The sequence below is a fragment of the Pseudophryne corroboree genome, chromosome 2 (genome assembly GCF_028390025.1).
Source record: "Pseudophryne corroboree isolate aPseCor3 chromosome 2, aPseCor3.hap2, whole genome shotgun sequence".
Lineage (NCBI taxonomy): Eukaryota > Metazoa > Chordata > Amphibia > Anura > Myobatrachidae > Pseudophryne > Pseudophryne corroboree.
Window position 1 is genome coordinate 75,335,092 of NC_086445.1, and position 24,129 is coordinate 75,359,220.

The 24,129-nt window shown below is 48.1% G+C and overlaps 1 protein-coding gene across 3 annotated transcripts in view; it reads right to left on the reverse strand.

Annotated features, from left to right (window-relative positions):
• SLC36A4 (solute carrier family 36 member 4) overlaps positions 1-24,129 on the reverse strand; it is a 588,683-nt gene that overhangs the window by 214,215 nt on the left and 350,339 nt on the right. The window contains exon 11 of one of the 3 annotated variants that reach the window (XR_010201554.1): positions 14,089-14,233. The exons of the other annotated variants lie outside the window; for them this stretch is intronic. The gene's annotated coding sequence lies outside the window, so the exon portion shown is untranslated. The remainder of the gene's footprint in view (positions 1-14,088; positions 14,234-24,129) is intronic. 3 annotated transcript variants of the gene reach the window in all.

Genomic DNA, 24,129 nt, shown 5'->3' on the forward strand with positions numbered 1-24,129 from the left:
CTCCTGGTGAGGTGGGTAAATGGGGACATGTAGGTAAGCATCCATGATGTCCAGTGATACCATGTAATCCCCCTCTTCCAGGCTTGCAATAACCGCCCTGAGCGATTCCATTTTGAACTTGAACTTCCTTATATAAATGTTCAAGGATTTCAAATTTAGAATGGGTCTCACCGAACCGTCTGGTTTCGGTACCACAAACATTGTGGAATAGTAAACCCGTCCCTGTTGAAGGAGGGGAACTTTTATTATCACCTGCTGGAGGTACAGCTTGTGAATTGCCGCCAGTACTACCTCCCTGTCCTGGGGAGTAGCTGGCAAGGCTGATTTGAGGTAACGGCGAGGGGTAGACGCCTCGAATTCCAGCTTGTATCCCTGAGATACCACTTGTAGAACCCAGAGATCCACCTGTGAGCGAACCCACTGGTCGCTGAAGTTCCGGAGACGCGCCCCCACCGCACCTGGCTCCGTCTGTGGAGCCCCAGCGTCATGCGGTGGACGTAGTAGAAGCAGGGGAGGATTTTTGTTCCTGGGAACTGGCTGTCTGGTGCAGCTTTTTCCCTCTCCCCCTGCCTCTGGGCTGAAAGGAAGCACCTTTGATCCGCTTGCCTCTCTGAGGCCGAAAGGACTGTACCTGATAGTACGGTGCTTTCTTAGGTTGTGAGGGAGCCTGAGGTAAAAATGTCGATTTCCCAGCTGTTGCTGTGGATACGAGGTCCGAGAGACCATCCCCAAACAATTCCTCACCCTTATAAGGCAAAACCTCCATGTGCCTTTTAGAATCAGCATCACCTGTCCACTGCCGGGTCCATAATACCCTCCTGGCAGAAATGGACATTGCATTAATTCTAGATGCCAGCCGGCAAATATCCCTCTGTGCATCCCTCATATATAAGACAACGTCTTTAATATGCTCTATGGTTAGCAAAAAAGTATCCCTGTCGAGGGTATCAATATTATCTGACAGGGTATCAGACCACGCTGCAGCAGCACTACACATCCATGCTGAAGCAATTGCAGGTCTCAGTATAGTACCTGAGTGTGTATATACAGACTTCAGGATAGCCTCCTGCTTTCTATCAGCAGGCTCATTCAAGGCGGCCGTATCCTGAGACGGCAGTGCCACCTTTTTTGACAAGCGTGTGAGCGCCTTATCCACCCTAGGAGATATCTTCCAACGTGACCTATCCTCTGGCGGGAAAGGGTACGCCATCAGTAACTTTTTAGAAATTACCAGTTTCTTATTCGGGGAACCCCACGCTTCTTCACACACTTCATTCAACTCATCTGATGGGGGAAAAAACACTGGCTGCTTTTTCTCCCCAAACATAATACCCTTTTTAGTGGTACCTGGGTTAATGTCAGAAATGTGTAACACATTTTTCATTGCCGTAATCATGCAACGGATGCCCCTTGTGGATTGTGTATATGTCTCATCCTCGTCGACACTGGAGTCAGACTCCGTGTCGACATCTGTGTCTGCCATCTGAGGTAGCGGGCGTTTTTGAGCCCCTGATGGTCTTTGAGACGCCTGGGCAGGCATGGGCTGAGAAGCCGGCTGTCCCACGGCTGTTACGTCATCCAGCCTTTTATGTAAGGAGTTGACACTGTCGGTTAATACCTTCCACATATCCACCCACTCTGGTGTCGGCCCCGCAGGGGGTGACATCACACTTATGGGCACCTGCTCCGCCTCCACATAAGCCTCCTCATCAAACATGTCGACACAGCCGTACCGACACACCGCACACACACAGGGAATGCTCTGACTGAGGACAGGACCCCACCAAGTCCTTTGGGGAGACAGAGAGAGAGTATGTCAGCACACACCACAGCGCTATATAAACAGGGATTTACACTATTACAGAAAGTGATTTTCCCTATAGCAGCTATACAATACAGTTTTGTGCCTAAATTTAGTGCCCCCCCTCTCTTTTTTACCCTTTGAGCCTGGAAACTGCAGGGGAGAGCCTGGGGAGCTGTCTTCCAGCGGAGCTGTGAAGAGGAAATGGCGCCAGTGTGCTGAGGGAGATAGCCCCGCCCCTTTTTCGGCGGGCTTCTCCCGCTCTTATATTAATATTATGGCAGGGGATTTTTGCACATATATAGTTTATTAGACTATATTATGTGCTTTTTTGTCAAAGTAAGGTACTCTAATTGCAGCCCAGGGCGCCGCCCCCCCCCCCCCCCCAGCGCCCTGCACCCATCAGTGACCGGAGTATGTGGTGAGCATAGGGAGCAATTGCGCACAGCTGCAGTGCTGTGCGCTACCTTAATGAAGACCAGAGTCTTCAGCCGCCGATTTTCAGGATGTTCTTCTTGCTTCTGGCTCTGCAAGGGGGACGGCGGCTCGGCTCCGGGACCAGACGACCGAGGCTGGGCCTGTGTTCGATCCCTCTGGAGCTAATGGTGTCCAGTAGCCTAAGAAGCTTAAGCTAGCTGCAAGCAGGTAGGTTCGCTTCTCTCCCCTAAGTCCCTCGTAGCAGTGAGTCTGTTGCCAGCAGATCTCACTGAAAATAAAAAACCTAATAAATACTTTCTTTTCTAGAAGCTCAGGAGAGCCCCTAGTGTGCAACCAGTTTGAGCCGGGCACAGATTCTAACTGAGGTCTGGAGGAGGGGCATAGAGGGAGGAGCCAGTGCACACCAGATAGTACCTAATCTTTCTTTTAGAGTGCCTAGTCTCCTGCGGAGCCCGTCTATTCCCCATGGTCCTTACGGAGTACCCAGCATCCACTAGGACGTCAGAGAAACCTCGGTACTCAGCGCATACAATGAGTAATCTTTGTACTATGGGGGTTGATCGCTCGCTTGCAGATTTTAGCAGCATTGCACACGCTAGGCCGCTGCCCTCTGGGAGTGTATCTTAGCTTAGCAGAATAGCGAACGAAAGAGTAGCAGAATTGCGAATAGAAAATTCTTAGCAGTTTCTGAGTAGCTCCAGACCTACTCACAGATTGCGATCAGCTCAGGCCGTTTCGTTCCTGGTTTGACGTCACAAACACACCCAGCGTTTGCCCAGACACTCCCCCGTTTTTCCAGACACTCCCGCGTTTTATCCTGGCACGCCTGCGTTTTTCCGCACACTCCCAGAAAACGGACAGTTTCCGCCCAGAAACACCCACTTCCTGTCAATCACACTCCGATCACTTCAACGATGAAAATTCTTTGTTCGGACGTGAGTAAATCTACTAAGTTTTGAGCTAAAATACTTAACGCATGCGCACTGCGTACCATGCGCATTTTTGCCTTAATCGCTCTGTTGCGAAAATTGGCAACGAGCGAACAACTCGGAATGACCCCCCATGCCACTGCTCACTAAGTTCTTCAGTGAGGTAATTTTGGTATAGGCAACTGTTAGAAAAGCAGGGTGAGTACAATAGAATTTGCAGGATTTTATTAAACAGAAGTTACAGAAAACTGGTTAGTACTGTTGAAAAGCAGTAAATCTGGGCGATTACCGGGAAAAAATCTGAGAATGTTTGATATTTACAGTATGGAAAGCGTAGAAGTCTATATTGGTGGTCATTCCGAGTTGATCGCTCGCTAGCAGTTTTTAGCAGCCGTGCAAACGCTATGCTGCCGCCCACTGGGGAGTGTATTTTAGCTTAGCAGAAGTGCAAACGAATGTATCGCAGAGCGGCTTCAAAGTTCTTTTGTGCAGTTTCTGAGTAGCTCAAAACCTACTCAGCGCTTGCGATCACTTCAGACTGATCAGTTCCTGTTTTGACGTCACAAACCCAACCAGCGTTCGCCCAACAACGCCTGCGTTTTTCCTGGCACGCCTGCGTTTTTCAGAACACTCCCAGAAAACAGTCAGTTGCCACCCAGAAACGCCCACTTCTAAGAAGAATTTTATTGGTCGATTTACAGTAATACACATAAACGGTGTGTTTCAGAAGCATAGAAAGACAACATAGTACTAAAATATACACAACGAAGAAATAACAGTAATCAAATGAGTAAATCCTTTTTTTTTTTTAGAAACGCCCACTTCATGTCAATCACACTGCAGCCACTAGTGCGACTGAAATGCTTCGCTAGGCCCTGTGCAAAACTGCATCGTTCATTGTACTCGTAAGACGCGCGTGCGCATTGCGCCGCAAATGCATGCGCAGAACTGCCATTTTTTAGCCTGATCGCTGCGCTGCGAACAAATGCAGCTAGCGATCAACTCGGAATGACCACCATTATGGAGTGCAAATGAATATACAATATGCAAATCCATTTCTTTGTTGTTCAACAAATCTCTCTGCCAGCACAATATTTTAGACATTCACCGACCGGTGCAATGTCCAATTTCATTTCCCTTAGAGAGCGATATTGATGTAGTATAATGGTAAAGGTATTGAAATGTAATGCCTTTATATGTGCAAGCTGATAAATTGTCTGCAAAATTGTTTAGTTAGGCACAAGCGTACCTGAAGCCCAGAGAAATTTGCTAAATTGCATATTGTATTCATTTTTATAATCTGCTTTACAATACTTGTTTTCGGAGGCACAGAGAAAGCATTTACAATGCGATAAAGCAGTTCAATTTAAATGATGTTCCCGAGCGGATATGAAAATATGGCTCATGTGTTCAGATATGTACGGAAGCAGGACCGTAAATGTTCATAAAATAGATTAGTGGTATAGAATTATTGTACACTAGTGTTGCATCAAATAAATAATTAAATGGAAAACAGGATTTTCACAATACGTGGCTTTATTTTCATGGGTTGCTAGTTGCTACGACTTTGGTAGAATACAGTAGTCTTAGGCAGCTTGTGACTTTCTAGTTGTGGAACTGCAAGCCATGGTGAGACAGGATGTAGTTATTTGACTGGCAGTCGTGATCCAGCATACCGACGCCGGGATCCCGGCCGCCAGAATGCCGACAGGGGGCCGAGGGCTATTCCCACTCGTGGGCAAGCCACCGTGTGTTCATTGTGTGCCCCCCCCCCCCCTCCTCGCCGGCACTCCGCCAGCCGGGATCCCGATCGCCGGTCAAACATACACAACCCGGTGAGATAGAGGCTGGCAAGGCAGAGATTGCCTTAACTTGTGTTATAGTACAATAGAGTCTAATTCAGACCTGATCGTAGATGTGCTAAATTTAGCACATCTATGATCAGCTTCCCTGACATGCGGGGGGTCATCCAGCACAGGCCCGACCCAGCCACACAAGTACAAAAGCGCTTTTGTACTTGAAGAGTAGCTCCCTACCAGCGCAGCTCTTGCGCGCTGGCAGGGAGCTACTTGTCGTTGTCCGGGTCGCAGCAGCTGCGTGTGGGGTCGCAGCAGCTGCGTGTGACGTCAAGCAGCCGCAGCGGCCCGCCCCCCACACATCGTCCGGCCACGACTGCGTCTTGTCGGAAAGACAACAGCTTACGAAAGATTTTGGTCGGAAGGGGTTCCGACCTATTCAAAAAGTGCCGTTTTTTTCCGACAAGTCGGGAATTCCCGACTTGTTGGAAAACACGTGAATCGGCAGAATAAGCGCCGATCCACGTGCTTCTGTTGGAAACGGGGCCAAATGCGACAGGTTTTGATCCCCTTTCCGACAACCTCAATCCGACTTTAAAAAAGTCGGACTGAGGTGAGGAGACGGGGAGCAGTGCGGCGGGCAATGGGGAGCGGGGCGACTATGGGAAGCGGGGCGGCGGCTATGGGAAGCGGGGCTGCGGGCTACGAGGAGCGGGGATAAGAAGTACCTTGACGGCCGTCCCCCGGCCAGGTACCTCTCTCCCTGCAGCGCGGCACTGGGCGGCCGTGATGTGCGGCTCCAGCAACTCCCTGTGTTCTCACTCACGGGAAGCTGCTGACAGCCGCACGGACACCGGCCAAATCAGACAGTCCCAAAGATGCATTCTTATCAAAAAGACACCAGACGTTAGCAGAGCTGCACGGAACCTGGTAGCTCACTCATGCTAGACATTATGTGATGCATGGGGTATTGAGGCAGGATGTATGAGGGCGCATCTATAGCTCAAACTACTATAATGGTCACAGTTGAAGGTAAAGAATTATAATAATAAATCTCTACAAAAGTCTCAGGTATGTTCCATCTCCCCAATGCGCATGCATTGAAAAGACTGGGTGCGCACGCCATTGGCTCCCAATGTGAGGGAGACGTGACAGACCCTAGAGGAGGTCAGAGCAGGGAGAGGACTGTGATGGAGCGGATGGAAAACAGTACAGAGAGGGCGGGGCCAGACAGAGCCAGGGAGACTAAGGTGACCTGGGTCCAATACACAGTACTAGTAATAATGTTGATAATGATATTACCCTAGCTATACAGTATGAATTTAGCTTGAACCTACTGTACCTGGATTCCCTACTTTGTGTCCTATTCAGAAAAACATTTAGATAAGTTGCAAAATGGTTTTGTTTCAAAACCTTTATGCATAAATCCAAAAATCAAAGTACTCGATTCCAGTATCTTCTTTTTTTTCTTTGTCTTATCAATAATTTTTTCTTATTTTATGTGCGTAACATGTTTGCTATACGGAATGAAATCGCTCATTCTCATTTTCAAGAGTTTTGAGTGTACTAGGTGAAGAACATGAATTAAGCCTTATCCAAAATTATTTAAAAAAAATAATAATACTAATAATAAGATTTTACTTACCGATAAATCTATTTCTCGTAGTCCGTAGTGGATGCTGGGACTCCGTAAGGACCATGGGGAATAGCGGCTCCGCAGGAGACAGGGCACAAAATAAAAGCTTAAGGATCAGGTGGTGTGCACTGGCTCCTCCCCCTATGACCCTCCTCCAAGCCTCAGTTAGGATACTGTGCCCGGACGAGCGTACATAATAAGGAAGGATATTGAATCCCGGGTAAGACTCATACCAGCCACACCAATCACACCGTACAACTTGTGATCTGAACCCAGTTAACAGTATGATAAACGCAAAGGAGCCTCTGAAAAGATGGCTCACAACAATAATAACCCGAATCTTTGTAACAATAACTATATACAAGTATTGCAGACAATCCGCACTAGGGATGGGCGCCCAGCATCCACTACGGACTACGAGAAATAGATTTATCGGTAAGTAAAATCTTATTTTCTCTGACGTCCTAGTGGATGCTGGGACTCCGTAAGGACCATGGGGATTATACCAAAGCTCCCAAACGGGCGGGAGAGTGCGGATGACTCTGCAGCACCGAATGAGAGAACTCCAGGTCCTCCTCAGCCAGGGTATCAAATTTGTAGAATTTAGCAAACGTGTTTGCCCCTGACCAAGTAGCAGCTCGGCAAAGTTGTAAAGCCGAGACCCCTCGGGCAGCCGCCCAAGATGAGCCCACTTTCCTTGTGGAATGGGCTTTTACTGATTTTGGCTGTGGCAATCCTGCCACAGAATGTGCAAGCTGAATTGTACTACAAATCCAACGAGCAATCGTCTGCTTAGAAGCAGGAGCACCCAGCTTGTTGGGTGCATACAGGATAAACAGCGAGTCAGATTTTCTGACTCCAGCCGTCCTGGAAACATATATTTTCAAGGCCCTGACAACGTCAAGCAACTTAGAGTCCTCTAAGTCCCTGGTAGCCGCAGGTACCACAATAGGTTGGTTCATGTGAAATGCAGAAACCACCTTAGGTAGAAATTGAGGACGAGTCCTCAATTCCGCCCTGTCAGAATGAAAAATTAAGTAAGGGCTTTTATATGATAAAGCCGCCAATTCTGACACACGCCTGGCTGAAGCCAAGGCTAACAGCATCGACACCTTCCATGTGAGATATTTTAAGTCCACAGTGGAAAGTGGTTCAAACCAATGTGACTTTAGAAAACTCAACACCACATTGAGATCCCAAGGTGCCACTGGAGGCACAAAAGGAGGCTGTATGTGCAGCACCCCTTTTACAAATGTCTGAACTTCGGGTACTGAAGCCAGTTCTTTCTGGAAGAAAATCGACAGGGCCGAAATTTGAACCTTAATGGACCCTAATTTTAGGCCCATAGACAGTCCTGTTTGCAGGAAATGAAGGAAACGACCCAGTTGAAATTCCTCTGTAGGGGCCTTCTTGGCCTCACACCACGCAACATATTTACGCCAAATGCGGTGATAATGTTTTGCGGTTACGTCCTTCCTGGCTTTGACCAGAGTAGGGATGACTTCTTCTGGAATGCCTTTTTCCCTCAGGATCCGGCGTTCAACCGCCATGCCGTCAAACGCAGCCGCGGTAAGTCCTGGAACAGACAAGGCCCCTGCAGTAGCAGGTCCTTTCTTAGAGGTAGAGGCCACGGTTCGTCCGTGAGCATCTCTTGAAGTTCCGGGTACCAAGTCCGTCTTGGCCAATCCGGAGCCACGAGTATAGTTCTTACTCCTCTCCTTCTTATGATTCTCAGTACTTTTGGTATGAGAGGCAGAGGAGGGAACACATACACCGACTGGTACACCCACGGCGTTACCAGAGCGTCCACTGCTATTGCCTGAGGGTCCCTTGACCTGGCGCAATATCTGTCCAGTTTTTTGTTTAGACGTGACGCCATCATGTCCACCTTTGGTTTTTCCCAACGGTTTACAATCAGGTGGAAGACTTCTGGGTGAAGTCCCCACTCTCCCGGGTGAAGGTCGTGTCTGCTGAGGAAGTCTGCTTCCCAGTTGTCCACTCCCGGAATGAATACTGCTGACAGTGCTATCACATGATTTTCCGCCCAGCGAAGAATCCTTGCAGCTTCTGCCATTGCCCTCCTGCTTCTCGTGCCGCCCTGTCTGTTTACGTGGGCGACTGACGTGATGTTGTCCGATTGGATCAACACCGCCTGACCCTGAAGCAGAGGTTTTGCTTGACTTAGGGCATTGTAAATGGCCCTTAGTTCCAGAATGTTTATATGAAGAGACGTTTCCAAGCTTGACCACAGGCCCTGGAAATTCCTTCCCTGTGTGACTGCTCCCCAGCCTCTCAGGCTGGCATCCGTGGTTACCAGGATCCAATCCTGAATGCCAAATCTGCGGCCCTCTAGTAGATGAGCACTCTGCAGCCACCACAGGAGAGACACCCTTGTCCTTGGCGACAGGGTTATCCGCTGATGCATCTGCAGATGCGATCCGGACCATTTGTCCAGTAGATCCCACTGAAATGTTCTTGCATGGAATCTTCCGAATGGAATCGCTTCGTAAGAAGCCACCATTGTCCCCAGGACCCTCGTGCACTGATGCACTGAGACCTGTCCTGGTTTTAGGAGGTTCCTGACTAGCTCGGATAACTCCCTGGCCTTCTCCTCCAGGAGAAACACCTTCTTCTGGACTGTGTCCAGAATCATTCCTAGGAACAGTAGACGTGTCGTTGGAATCAGCTGCGATTTTGGAATATTTAGAATCCACCCGTGCTGACGTAACACTACCTGAGATAGTGCTACTCCGACTTCTAACTGTTCCCTGGATCTTGCCCTTATCAGGAGATCGTCCAAGTAAGGGATAATTAAAATGCCTTTTCTTCGTAGAAGAATCATCATTTCGGCCATTACCTTGGTAAAGACCCGAGGTGCCGTGGACAATCCAAACGGCAGCGTCTGAAACTGATAATGACAGTTTTGTACTACAAACCTGAGGTACCCTTGGTGAGAAGGGTATATCGGGACGTGGAGATAAGCATCTTTGATGTCCAGAGACACCATATAGTCCCCTTCTTCCAGGTTTGCTATCACTGCTCTGAGTGACTCCATCTTGAATTTGAACCTTTTTATGTAAGTGTTCAAGGATTTCAGATTTAAAATTGGTCTCACCGAGCCGTCCGGCTTCGGTACCACAAACAGCGTGGAATAATACCCCTTTCCTTGTTGCAGGAGGGGTACCTTGATTATCACCTGCTGGGAATACAGCTTGTGAATGGCTTCCAAAACTGCCTCCCTGTCGGAGGGAGACTTTGGTAAAGCAGACTTCAGGAAACGACGAGGGGGAAACGCCTCGAATTCCAGTTTGTACCCCTGCGATACTACCTGTAGAATCCAGGGATCCACTTGCGAGTGAGCCCACTGCGCGTTGAAATTCTTGAGACGGGCCCCCACCATATCTGAGTCTGCTTGTAAAGCCCCAGCGTCATGCTGAAGACTTGGCAGAAGCAGGGGAGGGCTTCTGCTCCTGTGAAGCGGCTGCATGGTGCAGTCTTTTTCCTCTTCCTCTGCCCCGGGGCAGAAAAGAATGGCCTTTTGCTCGCTTGTACTTATGGGAACGAAAGGACTGAGTTTGAAAAGACGGTGTCTTTTTCTGCTGATGTGGAGTGACCTGGGGTAAAAAGGTGGATTTTCCAGCCGTTGCCGTGGCCACCAGGTCCGATAGACCAGCCCCAAATAACTCCTCCCCTTTATACGGCAATACTTCCATGTGCCGTTTGGAATCCGCATCCCCTGACCACTGTCGCGTCCATAACGCTCTTCTGGCAGAGATGGACATAGCACTTACTCTTGATGCCAGGGTGCAAATATCCCTCTGTGCATCACGCATATATAGTAATGCATCCTTTAAATGTTCTATAGTTAACAAAATATTGTCCCTATCCAGGGTATCAATATTCTCGGTCAGGGAATCCGACCATGCGACTCCAGCACTGCACATCCAGGCTGAGGCGATTGCTGGTCGCAGTATAACACCAGTATGTGTGTATATACTTTTTAGGATATTTTCCAGCCTTCTATCAGCTGGTTCTTTGAGGGTAGCCGTATCAGGAGACGGTAACGCTACTTGTTTTGATAAACGTGTGAGCGCCTTATCTACCCTAGGGGGTGTTTCCCAACGCGCCCTAACCTCTGGCGGGAAAGGATATAATGCTAATAATTTTTTAGAAATTAGCTGTTTTTTATCGGGGGAAACCCACGCTTTTTCACACACCTCATTTATTTCCTCTGACTCAGGAAAAAATATTGGTAGTTTTTTCTCACCCCACATAATACCCTTCTTTGTGGTACTTGTAGTGTCAGAAAGATTCAATGCCTCTTTCATTGCCGTGATCATGTAACGTGTGGCCCTACTGGACATTACGTTTGTCTCGTCACCGTCGACACTAGACTCAGTATCTGTGTCAGGGTCTGTGTCGACCCACTGAGGTAACGGGCGTTTTAGCGCCCCTGACGGTGTCTGAGACGCCTGGACAGGCACTAATTGATTTGCCGGCTGTCTCATGTCGTCAACAGTTTTTTGCAAATTGCTGACATTATCACTTAATTGTTTAAATACAATCATCCAGTCAGGTGTCGACTCCCTAGGGGGTGACATCACCAACACAGGCAACTGCTCCGCCTCCACATAATTTTCCTCCTCATACATGTCGACACACGCGTACCGACACACAGCACACACACCGGGAATGCTCTGATAGAGGACAGGACCCCACTTAGCCCTTTGGAGAGACAGAGGGAGAGTCTGCCAGCACACACCCAGCGCTATATATATATATACACAGGGATAACCTTATATAAGTGTTACTCCCTTATAGCTGCTGTTAATATATTTATTTGCTGCCAAACGTGCCCCCCCTTCTCTTTTTGACCCTGATTCTGAAGCAGGACTGCAGGGGAGAGTCAGGGAGCCGTCCTTCCAGCGGAGCTGTGAGGGAAAATGGCGCTTGTGTGCTGAGGAGATAGGCTTCGCCCCTTCACGACGTCCTTATCTCCCGCTTTTTTGTGTAAAATGGCAGGGGATTAAAATACATCCATATAGCCCAGGAGCTATATGTGATGTATTCTGTTTTGCCACCTAAGGTATTCTGTTATATTGCGTCTCAGGGCGCTCCCCCCCCAGCGCCCTGCACCCTCAGTGACCGGAGTGTGAAGTGTGCTGAGAGCAATGGCGCACAGCTGCGGTGCTGTGCGCTACCTTAGTCTGAAGACAGGATGTCTTCTGCCGCCGATTTCACCGGACCTCTTCGTCTCTTCTGGCTCTGTAAGGGGGACGGCGGCGCGGCTCCGGTGACCCATCCAGGCTGAACCTGTGATCGTCCCTCTGGAGCTAGTGTCCAGTAGCCTAAGAAACCCGATCCACTCTGCACTCAGGTGAGTCCGTTTCTTCTCCCCTTAGTCCCACGATGCAGTGAGCCTGTTGCCAGCAGGACTCACTGAAAATAAAAAAAACCTAACTAAACTTTTATTCTAAGCAGCTCAGGAGAGCCACCTAGATTGCACCCTTCTCGGCCGGGCACAAAAATCTAACTGAGGCTTGGAGGAGGGTCATAGGGGGAGGAGCCAGTGCACACCACCTGATCCTTAAGCTTTTATTTTGTGCCCTGTCTCCTGCGGAGCCGCTATTCCCCATGGTCCTTACGGAGTCCCAGCATCCACTAGGACGTCAGAGAAAATAATAATTTTCCTCCCAAACATCATTTGGCACCATCGGAACATAGGGAACATCGGAAACATTGTGCTATTATCTGCAGCCGCTGGATGGGGGGATCCTGCCGTGCTGAGCGATCGGCAGCACGGCAAACATGAGGGAAGGGTGGAGGGAGACAGTGGGACCTTCCGGTCCCTCTGCGAGCAGCAGCAGAGGGAGGTTTCCCTTCCCTGCAGCTGCAAACACTGTTCATCTGACTGGTCGCATCCTGTGTGATCAGGTCAGATAAAGCACTTGCTGGTGTGCTTGCATCTGATGCCACCATGCCAGGCAAGTGGTTAAGGACTGATTCGAGACAAAAACAAATTTCTCATAATGTAGTCCACTCCGACCGCCTGTATTGTAGTGGACTGACTTTTGTTCTTCAATGTAAAGCCTGCCTTCACCCCACACTATAATTAAAATACTTTTGTCAATACATGTAAGACATTCTGTGTAATCACATAAAAAACAAACATTACAATCGACTGAATTTGTAAATGCAAATCTGTATAATTCAGTATCAAAGAATTACTTACATTAAACAAACCTGTAGAATGTAATTATTACAAAAATAAATGTGCCCACACACTTTAATGTATATCTAGTACGTGTATTTCCATATATTTTTGAAAAGGCCTATCTCAGTTCTCTACAACAAAACACCAGGTTGTAGAGTTACCCATCTTTTCATGCTCGCTTTAATTAAAACTGTAATAAAAATCACTGTACTGAACGTGTTCTAATTCACAACTTTATTTTCCAGTCATAAAAACAACAAAACTCATGAAAGTAATCAAAATATTTCAAAGACGACGTAAAGGAGAAGCAATAGAACACATGAATATTCAAATTACAAACACTTCACACTGTGGTTTTATTTTATTTTTTAAATGAGGGCTTTCAATTTATTCTGAAAACGTTTATTCCCAGCTCCAATATCAATAAAAGTGAAATGGAGAAATGTTCAAACACTATAATTAAGTCACAGTCACATCCTGCAATTTATCCTATTTTCTTTCATATTTCAACTTTCGTATTAAAAAAATGTACAAAAATTAAAGTATAACTGCCATGAAGCCTACAAATGCACAACTCAGCCCTGATAAACTCTAAATGTAATATAAACCAATTACTACACAAAGGTACCAAGTCAGCTCATACTCATAGCTTACCTCAATCCTGACTACTGTATATGGTCCAGGCCTGGCCAACCTGCGGCTCTCCAGCTGTTGTTGTACTACACACCCCAGCAGGCTCAGACACCTTTTTTATAGCATGCCTTAATAGCAAAACGATTCTATTACAAAATGATGCGGTTTTACATGAAAACTGTTTTAGTAGTTTTTGTGCCAACTTGGAACAGACCCAACGCTCTTATATTAGTATAGATTTTGTACTTTATTACATTTTATGTAGTGTTGCTTCATATACTTGGTTCGAGATTTGCTTTGGGCTTTGCTCGGCACAGATTACCGTTCCAATCGTAGTCCACGTGGATCGTTAAGTATGAAAAAGTTCAAAAACAGAAAAAAAATTGAAAAACTCATGTCGACCTTTTGACCTGTCGATCTAGCACATGTCGACCTAGAAACCCTGTCGACCTAGTGACTGCAACCTATAGTGGTCGATCTAAACATAGTCGACCTAGACAGTGTTGATCTTCAGACCGAATCCCATTTAACACATTTGCCGTGAATTTACAAGTTGCAGAAATTATTTTTAAAAAACACAACACACTACTGCGCAAAAGTGGTACTTTACTATAGTTAGTGTTCAATCTAGCACCTGCTACCTGTCACAACCCGTGCAGTTCTTCTTTCCTGCCTGGGGTGTCGCTCCCTGCTCTGATGCTTTTAGCACACTCTGGTCTGTATCTCAGCACTGCAGTGACTTCACATAGACTTTTTCCCATGGAAGCTCCAATAGGATGACGACACCTAACACAGAATTCCAAAACCGAAATGTATCAAAATCTGTTTGAGCGTGACTGAGACAGCGACACTTTTGCATTCTGATGGTTCAGTGAACACAAACATTGTTTCATGCACAACATTATTATTAAAATACTATATAAAATGACTTTGAGACTTTGGGCCTAATTCAGACCTGATCGCTCGCTAGGGATTTTTTGCAGACCTGCGCTCGCATAGTCACCGCCCATAGGGGAGTGTATTTTCGCTTTGCAAGTGTGCATACACACGTGTAGCAGAGCTGTGTAAACCCATCTTGTGCAGTCTCTTAGTAGCCCAGGACTTACTCAGCCGCTGCGATCACATCAGCCTGTCCGGGACCGGAATTGACGTCAGGAACCCTCCCTGCAAGCGCATGGACACGCCTGCGTTTTTCCAGACACTCCCAGAAAAATAAGATTTTACTTACCGATAAATCTATTTCTCGTAGTCCGTAGTGGATGCTGGGACTCCGTCGGGACCATGGGGATTAGCGGCTCCGCAGGAGACAGGGCACAAAAATAAAGCTTTAGGATCAGGTGGTGTGCACTGGCTCCTCCCCCTATGACCCCCCTCCAAGCCTCAGTTAGGTACTGTGCCCGGACGAGCGTACACAATAAGGAAGGATTTTGAATCCCGGGTAAGACTCATACCAGCCACACCAATCACACCGTACAACTTGTGATCTGAACCCAGTTAACAGTATGATAACAACGAAGGAGCCTCTGAAAAGATGGCTCACAACAACAATAACCCGATTTAGTTAACAATAACTATGTACAAGTATTGCAGACAATCCGCACTTGGGATGGGCGCCCAGCATCCACTACGGACTACGAGAAATAGATTTATCGGTAAGTAAAATCTTATTTTCTCTGACGTCCTAGTGGATGCTGGGACTCCGTCAGGACCATGGGGATTATACCAAAGCTCCCAAACGGGCGGGAGAGTGCGGATGACTCTGCAGCACCGAATGAGAGAACTCCAGGTCCTCTTTAGCCAGGGTATCAAATTTGTAGAATTTTACAAACGTGTTCTCCCCCGACCACGTAGCTGCTCGGCAGAGTTGTAATGCCGAGACCCCTCGGGCAGCCGCCCAAGATGAGCCCACCTTCCTTGTGGAATGGGCCTTGATAGATTTAGGCTGTGGCAGTCCTGCCACAGCATGTGCAAGTTGAATTGTGCTACAAATCCAACGAGCAATCGTCTGCTTAGAAGCAGGAGCACCCAGCTTGTTGGATGCATACAGTATAAACAGCGAGTCAGATTTTCTGACTCCAGCCGTCCTTGAAATATATATTTTCAATGCCCTGACAACGTCCAGCAACTTGGAATCCTCCAAATCGCTAGTAGCCGCAGGCACCACAATAGGCTGGTTCAGGTGAAACGCTGAAACCACCTTAGGCAGAAACTGAGGACGCGTCCGCAGTTCTGCCCTGTCCGAATGGAAAATCAGATATGGGCTTTTATACGATAAAGCCGCCAATTCTGACACTCTCCTGGCTGAAGCCAGGGCCAGTAGCATGGTTACTTTCCATGTAAGATATTTCAAATCCACCGATTTGAGTGGCTCAAACCAATGGGATTTGAGAAAATCCAAAACTACATTAAGATCCCACGGAGCCACTGGGGGCACAACCGGGGGCTGTATATGTAGTACTCCTTTTACAAAAGTCTGGACTTCAGGAACTGAAGCCAATTCTTTCTGGAAGAAAATCGACAGGGCCGAAATTTGAACCTTAATGGACCCTAATTTGAGGCCCATAGACAATCCTGTTTGCAGGAAATGTAGGAATCGACCCAGTTAAAATTCCTCCGTCGGGGCCTTCCTGGCCTCACACCACGCAACATATTTTCTCCAAATGCGGTGATAATGTTGTGCAGTCACCTCCTTCCTGGCTTTTACCAGGGTAGGGATGACCTCTTCCGGAATGCCTTTTTCCCTTAGAATTCGGCGTTCAACCGCCATGCCGTCAAACGCAGCCGCGGTAAGTCTTGGAATAGACACGGTCCCTGCTGAAGCAGGTCCCGTCTTAGAGGTAGAGGCCACGGATCTTCCGTGAGCATCTCCTGAAGTTCCGGGTACCAAGTTCTTCTTGGCCAATCCGGAGCCACGAGTATCGTTCTTACTCCCCTTTGCCGTATAATTCTCAGTACTTTTGGTATGAGAGGCAGAGGAGGAAACACATACACCGACTGGTACACCCAAGGCGTTACCAGCGCGTCCACAGCTATTGCCTGAGGGTCTCTTGACCTGGCGCAATACCTGTCCAGTTTTTTGTTGAGGCGGGACGCCATCATATCCACCTTTGGTTTTTCCCAACGGTTCACAATCATGTGGAAGACTTCTGGATGAAGTCCCCACTCTCCCGGGTGTAGATCGTGTCTGCTGAGGAAGTCCGCTTCCCAGTTGTCCACTCCCGGAATGAACACTGCTGACAGTGCTATCACATGATCTTCCGCCCAGCGAAGAATCCTTGCAGCTTCTGCCATTGCCCTCCTGCTTCTTGTGCCGCCCTGTCTGTTTACGTGGGCGACTGCCGTGATGTTGTCCGACTGGATCAACACCGGCTGACCCTGAAGCAGGGGTTTTGCCAGGCTTAGAGCATTGTAAATCGCTCTTAGCTCCAGTATATTTATGTGAAGAGACATCTCCAGGCTTGACCACACTCCCTGGAAGTTTCTTCCCTGTGTGACCGCTCCCCAGCCTCTCAGACTGGCATCCGTGGTCACCAGGATCCAGTCCTGTATGCCGAATCTGCGGCCCTCTAACAGATGAGCACTCTGCAACCACCACAGAAGAGACACCCTTGTCCGTGGAGACAAAGTTATCCGCTGATGCATCTGCAGATGCGATCCGGACCATTTGTCCAGCAGATCCCACTGAAAAGTTCGTGCGTGGAATCTGCCGAATGGAATCGCTTCGTAAGAAGCCACCATTTTTCCCAGGACTCTTGTGCATTGATGCACAGACACTTTTCCTGGTTTTAGGAGGTTCCTGACAAGTTCGGATAACTCCCTGGCTTTCTCCTCCGGAAGAAACACCTTTTTCTGAACCGTGTCCAGAATCATTCCCAGGAACAGCAGACGTGTCGTCGGGGTCAATTGAGATTTTGGAAAATTCAGAATCCACCCGTGCTGTTGCAGCACTACTTGGGTTAGTGCTACTACGTCCCCCAGCTGTTCTCTGGACCTTGCCCTTATCAGGAGATCGTCCAAGTAAGGGATAATTAATACGCCTTTTCTTCGCAGAAGAAACATCATTTCGGCCATTACCTTGGTAAAGACCCGAGGTGCCGTGGACAATCCAAACGGCAGCGTCTGAAACTGATAATGACAGTTTTGCACCACGAACCTGAGGTACCCTTGATGTGAAGGGCAAATTGGGACATGCAGGTAAGCATCCTTGATGTCCAGGGACACCATAAAGTCCCCTTCTTCCAGATTCGCTATCACTGCTCTGAGTGACTCCATCTTGAACTTGAATTTTTGTATGTACAGGTTCAAAGATTTCAGATTTAGAATAGGTCTTACCGAGCCGTCCGGCTTCGGTACCACAAATAGTGTGGAATAATACCCCTTTCCCTGTTGTAGGAGGGGTACCTTGACTATCACCTGCTGAGAATACAGCTTGTGAATGGCTTCCAATACCGTCGCCCTGTCTGAGGGAGACGTTGGCAGAGCAGACTTTAGGAACCGGCGAGGGGGAGACTTCTCGAATTCCAACCTGTAACCCTGAGATACTACCTGCAGGATCCAGGGGTCCACCTGTGAGTGAGCCCACTGTGCGCTGAAATTCTTGAGTCGACCCCCCACCGCCCCTGAGTCCGCTTGTAAAGCCCCAACGTCATGCTGAGGGCTTTGCAGAAGCCGGGGAGGGCTTCTGCTCCTGGGAGGGAGCTGCTTGGTGCACTCTCTTACCCTTTCCTTTGCCTCGGGGCAGATATGACTGTCCTTTTGCCCTCTTGTTCTTATAGGAACGAAAGGACTGCGGCTGAAAAGACAGTGTCTTTTTCTGTTGGGAGGGGACCTGAGGTAAAAAGGTGGATTTCCCGGCTGTTGCCGTGGCCACCAAATCCGATAGACCGACCCCAAATAATTCCTCCCCTTTATACGGCAATACTTCCATATGCCGTTTGGAATCCGCATCACCTGACCACTGTCGCGTCCATAAACTTCTTCTGGCAGATATGGACATCGCACTTACTCTCGATGCCAGAGTGCAAATATCCCTCTGAGCATCTCGCATATAAAGAAAAGCATCCTTTAATTGCTCTATAGTCAATAAAATACTGTCCCTATCCAGGGTATCAATATTTTCAGTCAGGGAATCCGACCAAACCACCCCAGCACTGCACATCCATGCAGAGGCGATGGCTGGTCGCAGTATAACACCAGTATGAGTGTATATACTTTTCAGGGTAGTTTCCAGCCTCCTATCAGCTGGATCCTTGAGGGCGGCCGTTTCAGGAGACGGTAACGCCACTTGTTTTGATAAGCGTGTGAGTGCCTTATCCACCCTAGGGGGTGTTTCCCAGCGCGCCCTAACCTCTGGCGGGAAAGGATATAATGCCAATAACTTCTTTGAAATTAGCAGTTTTCTATCGGGGTTAACCCACGCTTCATCACACACTTCATTCAATTCCTCTGATTCAGGAAAAACTACAGGTAGTTTTTTCAGACCCCACATAATACCCCTTTTTGTGGTACTTGCAGTATCAGAGATATGCAAAGCCTCCTTCATTGCCGTGATCATATAACGTGTGGCCCTACTGGAAAATACGTTTGTTTCTTCACCGTCGACACTAGATTCGGTGTCCGTGTCTGGGTCTGTGTCGACCGACTGAGGTAAAGGGCGTTTTACAGCCCCTGACGGTGTCTGAGACGCCTGGACAGGTACTAACTGGTTTTCCGGCCGTCTCATGTCGTCAACTGATTTTTGTAACGTGCTGACATTATCACGTAATTCCATAAACAAAGCCATCCATTCCGGTGTCGACTCCCTAGGGGGTGACATCACCATTACCGGCAATTGCTCCGCCTCCACACCAACATCGTCCTCATACATGTCGACACACACGTACCGACACACAGCAGACACACAGGGAATGCTCTTATCGAAGACAGGACCCCACTAGCCCTTTGGGGAGACAGAGGGAGAGTTTGCCAGCACACACCCAAGCGCTATAAATATATAGGAACAACCCTACAGAAGTGTTGTTTCCTTTATAGCAGCTTAATATATCAATATCGCCAAAAAAGTGCCCCCCCTCTCTGTTTTTTTACCCTGTTTCTGTAGTGCAGTGCAAGGGAGAGTCCTGGGAGCCTTCCTCGCAGCGGAGCTGTGCAGGAAAATGGCGCTGTGTGCTGAGGAGATAGGCCCCGTCCCCTATTTCGGCGGGCTCTTCTCCCGATGTTTGTGAGACCTGGCAGGGGTTAAATACATCCATATAGCCCCAGGGGCTATATGTGATGTATTTTTAGCCAGAACAAGGTATTATCATTGCTGCCCAGGGCGCCCCCCCCCAGCGCCCTGCACCCTCAGTGACCGCTGGTGTGAAGTGTGCTGACAACAATGGCGCACAGCTGCAGTGCTGTGCGCTACCTCATGAAGACTGAAAAGTCTTCTGCCGCCGGTTTCTGGACCTCTTCACTTTTCGGCATCTGCAAGGGGGTCGGCGGCGCGGCTCCGGGACCGGACTCCATGGCTGGGCCTGTGTTCGATCCCTCTGGAGCTAATGGTGTCCAGTAGCCTAAGAAGCCAATCCATCCTGCACGCAGGTGAGTTCACTTCTTCTCCCCTAAGTCCCTCGTTGCAGTGAGCCTGTTGCCAGCAGGACTCACTGAAAATAAAAAACCTAATAACTTTTTCTAAGCAGCTCTTTAGGAGAGCCACCTAGATTGCACCCTGCTCGGACGGGCACAAAAACCTAACTGAGGCTTGGAGGAGGGTCATAGGGGGAGGAGCCAGTGCACACCACCTAGTCTTAAAGCTTTTATTTTTGTGCCCCGTCTCCTGCGGAGCCGCTAATCCCCATGGTCCTGACGGAGTCCCAGCATCCACTAGGACGTCAGAGAAATAGTCATTTGACACCCACAAACGCCTTCTTCCTGTCAATCTCCTTGCGAACGCCTGTGCAAATGGATCCTTCGCACAAACCGGTCACTGACCGGCGATCCCCTTTGCAGCCGTGCAACGCGCCAGCGCAGTGCGGTGCATACGCATGCACAGTTCGGATCTGATCTCCCGCTGTACAAAAACGCACAGCAGCCATCAGGTCTGAATTAACCCCTCTATTCCCTACCACACGTACATGCACACACATTCATGCGAAGGATAATTTTTCCTTGTGAATGCCCGTGCAAATGGATCCGTCGCACAAACCCATCGCTGAGCAGCGATCCGCTTTGTACCCGTGCAACGTGCCTGCGCATTGCGGTGCATACGCAGTTTAGACCTGATTGCCCGCTGTACGAAAACGCAGCCTAGTGATCAGGTCTGAATTAGGCTCTATGTGTATAAGGTGTATATGGAACATAAATGAATTTCATGTTTCGACTTGGGTCCTATCCCTAAGAGAAATCATTATGCATATGCAAATATATGCAAATATTCCAAATCCAGAAAAATCTTAAATACAAAACATTTCCGGTCCTAAGCATTTTGTACATGGGAGACTCAATCTGTGTATGTTTTAGCAATGTAAATGTCACTCTATCAGAATATTAAACAATTGGTTAGCGCAAGTTGACAGGGATTATTTCTATTGCCAGTAACATAAAAAGTGATACATGAACGATCAGTAAATACTAAGGTTGGTAATTGCAAATTACTGTTTGGTGCATCCAATCATAAAAGGACAACAATCACTGTGCCAGGCTGTAGCATGTTAGTAATTACTTTTTCCCCTTAGTTTGTTTCTTCAGACTGTTATCAATAATTGATAATTCAGCATATTCTCCAGTGTCATGTGACTACCATGGCAACCACAGTCACATGCCACCTCCTAAGGACACAGAGCATGGAGGCTTTATAGGCACTGAGTTGTTGTTTTTTTTAAAATTGTATTTATTAAACAGAAGAAATGTAACACACACGTAATAATACAATATGGAACATTAAAGGCGGACAGTTGAAACACCTGTCCGTACATTACAGTGATATGTTTAATTGTATAATACTATGGAGCAAAAATAAGAATTTACTCACCGGTAATTCTATTTCTCGTAGTCCGTAGTGGATGCAGGGAACTCCGTAAGGACCATGGGGAATAGCGGGCTCCGAAGGAGGCTGGGCACTCCAGAAAGATCTTAGACTACCTGGTGTGCACTGGCTCCTCCCACCATGACCCCCCTCCAAGCCTCAGTTAGGTACTGTGCCCGGACGAGCGTACACAATAAGGAAGGATTTTGAATCCCGGGTAAGACTCATACCAGCCACACCAATCACACCGTACAACTCGTGATATGAAACACAGTTAACAGTATGAAACAATAGAGCCTCTCAACAGATGGCTCAACAATAACCCGATTTAGTTAACAATAACTATGTCCAAGTATTGCAGATAAACCGCACTTGGGATGGGCGCCCAGCATCCACTACGGACTACGAGAAATAGAATTACCGGTGAGTAAATTCTTATTTTCTCTGACGTCCTAGTGGATGCTGGGAACTCCGTAAGGACCATGGGGATTATACCAAAGCTCCCAAACGGGCGGGAAAGTGCGGATGACTCTGCAGCACCGAATGAGAGAACTCCAGGTCCTCCTCAGCCAGGGTATCAAATTTGTAGAATTTTGCAAACGTGTTTGCCCCTGACCAAGTAGCTGCTCGGCAAAGTTGTAAAGCCGAGACCCCTCGGGCAGCCGCCCAAGATGAGCCCACCTTCCTTGTGGAATGGGCTTTTACAGATTTTGTCTGTGGCAGGCCTGCCACAGTATGTGCAAGCTGAATTGTACTACAAATCCAACGAGCAATAGTCTGCTTAGAAGCAGGAGCACCCAGCTTGTTAGGTGCATATAGGATAAACAGCGAGTCAGATTTTCTGACTCTAGCCGTTCTGGAAACATATATTTTCAGTGCCCTGACAACGTCTAGCAACTTGGAGTCCTCCAAGTCCCTAGTAGCCGCAGGCACCACAATAGGCTGGTTCAGGTGAAACGCTGACACCACCTTTGGGAGAAACTGGGGACGAGTCCTCAATTCTGCCCTATCCATATGGAAAATCAAATAAGGGCTTTTACAAGACAAAGCCGCCAATTTTGATACTCGCCTGGCAGAAGCCAAGGCCAATAACATAACCACCTTCCACGTGAGATATTTCAGATCCACGGTTTTTAGTGGTTCAAACCAATGTGATTTTAAGAAACTCAACACCACGTTGAGATCCCAAGGTGCCACAGGAGGCACAAACGGGGGCTGACTATGCAGCACTCCTTTTATAAATGTCTGAACTTCAGGTACTGAAGCTAGTTCTTTTTGAAAGAAAATCGACAGAGCCGAGATCTGTACCTTAATGGAACCCAATTTAAGGCCCATAGTCACTCCTGCTTGCAGGAAATGCAGAAATCGACCTAGTTGAAATTCCTCTGTTGGGGCCCTTTCGGCCTCACACCATGCAACATATTTTCGCCATATGCGGTGATAATGAGTTGCTGTAACCTCTTTCCTGGCTTTAGTAAGCGTAGGAATGACTTCCTCCGGAATGCCCTTTTCCTTCAGGATCCGGCGTTCAACCGCCATGCCGTCAAACGCAGCCGCGGTAAGTCTTGGAACAGACAGGGCCCCTGCTGCCGCAGGTCCTGTCTGAGTGGCAGAGGCCATGGGTCCTCTGATATAAATTCTTGAAGTTCTGGGTACCAAGCTCTTCTTGGCCATCCACGAGTATCGTTCTTACTCCTCGCCTTCTTATTATTCTCAGTACCTTTGGTATGAGAGGCAGAGAGGAGAACACATAAACCGACTGGTACACCCACGGTGTTACCAGAGCGTCCATAGCTATCGCCTGAGGGTCCCTTGACCCGGTGCAATATCTTTTATAGCTTTTTGTTGAGGCGGGACGCCATCATGTCCACCTGTGGCCTTTCCCAATGGTGTACAATCCTATTGGAAGACTTCTGGAGGAAGTCCCCATTCTCCCGGGTGGAGGTCGTGTCTGTTGAGAAGATCTGCTTCCCAGTTGTCCACTCCGGGAATGAACACTGCTGACAGTGCTAACACATGATTTTCCGCCTATCGGAGAATCCTTGTGGCTTCTGCCATCGCCATCCTGCTTCTTGTGCCGCCCTGTTGGTTTACATGGGCGCCTGCCGTGATGTTGTCTGATTGGATCAGTACCGGCTGGTTTTGAAGCAGAAGCCTTGCCGGCCTCAGGGCATTGTAAATGGCCCTCAGGTCCAGAATATTTATGTGTAGGGAAATAACCTGACTTGACCAAAGTCCCTGGAAATTTCTTCCCTGTGTGACTGCCTCCCAGCCTCAAAGGCTGGAATCCATGGTCACTAGAACCTAGTCCTGTATGCCGAACCTGCGGCCCTCTTGAAGATGGGCACTCTGCAGCCACCACAGTAGAGATACCCTGGTCCTTGGAGACAGGGTTATCAGCCTATGCATCGGAAGATGCGATCCGGACCACTTGTCCAACAGGTCCCTCTGAAAAGTTCTTGTATGGAACCTGCCTAATGGGATTGCTTCGTAGGAAGCTACCATTTTTCCCAGGACTCGCGTGCAATGATGCACCGCTACCTATTTTGGCTTCAGGAGGTCTCTGACTAGAGATGACAACTCCTTGGCTTTCTCCTCCGGGAGAAACACTATTTCTGGTTTATGTCCAGAACCATTCCCAGGAACAGTAGACGTGTCATAGGAACCAGCTGTGACTTTG